This window comes from Globicephala melas, chromosome 1 (assembly GCF_963455315.2).
Source record: "Globicephala melas chromosome 1, mGloMel1.2, whole genome shotgun sequence".
NCBI classification, from domain to species: domain Eukaryota; kingdom Metazoa; phylum Chordata; class Mammalia; order Artiodactyla; family Delphinidae; genus Globicephala; species Globicephala melas.
This window is the reverse complement of record NC_083314.1, coordinates 113879082-113879880: the sequence shown is the minus strand read 5'-3', so window position 1 is coordinate 113879880 and position 799 is coordinate 113879082. Positions and strand designations below refer to the sequence as shown.

General features: G+C 44.2%; 1 pseudogene; it reads left to right on the top strand.

Moving 5' to 3' along the window:
• On the top strand, positions 1-572 carry LOC115858385 (large ribosomal subunit protein uL11-like; annotated as a pseudogene).
• The last annotated feature ends 227 nt before the right edge of the window (positions 573-799 follow it).

Here is a 799-nt window from a genome sequence, read left to right as displayed (position 1 = left end):
TGAAGGAGGCCAAGGTGCAATTTTCTTTGGTCCTCTGAAATTCGGGTTTATCTGACACCAGCCACCTCACCATGTTGCCTAAGTTTGAGCCCAAGGAGATCAAATTTGTATACCTGAAGTGCACCAGTGGGGAAGTCTGTGCCACGTCTCCCCTGGCCCCCAAGATTGGCCGCCTGGGTCTGTCTCCAAAAACGGTTGGTGATAACATTTCAAAGGCAACTGGGGATTGGAAGGGTCTGAGGACTACAGTGAAACTGACCATTCAGAACACACTGGCCCAGACTGAGGTGGTACCTTGTGACTCAGTCCTGATCATCGAAGCCTTCAAGGAACAACCAAAAGACAGAAAGAAGCAGAGAAACATTAAGCACAGTGGAACATCACTTTTGATGAGATCGTCAACATTGCCCAGCAGATGAGACACCAATCTTTAGCTAGAGAATACTCTGGAACCATTAAATAGATCCTGGGGACTGCCAGGTCTGTGGTCTCTGATGTGGATTGCCGTCATCCTCATGACATCATAGATGAATGACAACAAAAGTGGTGCGGTGGAATGCCCAGCTAGTTAAGAACTGCAAAGGAACATAATTCAATAAAGGGTCATTTGACAACCAATGGGAAGAAAAAAGAGTTTAAATGAGAGGTCATCACATGGTTTTTGGCATATAATTGAAAGGAGTTAAAGGAGTTGAGTAACACGGCTACAGCAAAAACCTTACATTCCCATCTACTTATTTTGTGAACAAAATGCTTCAGCATTTATAAGAACCTTGTCAAATGCATGAATAGAATTGGG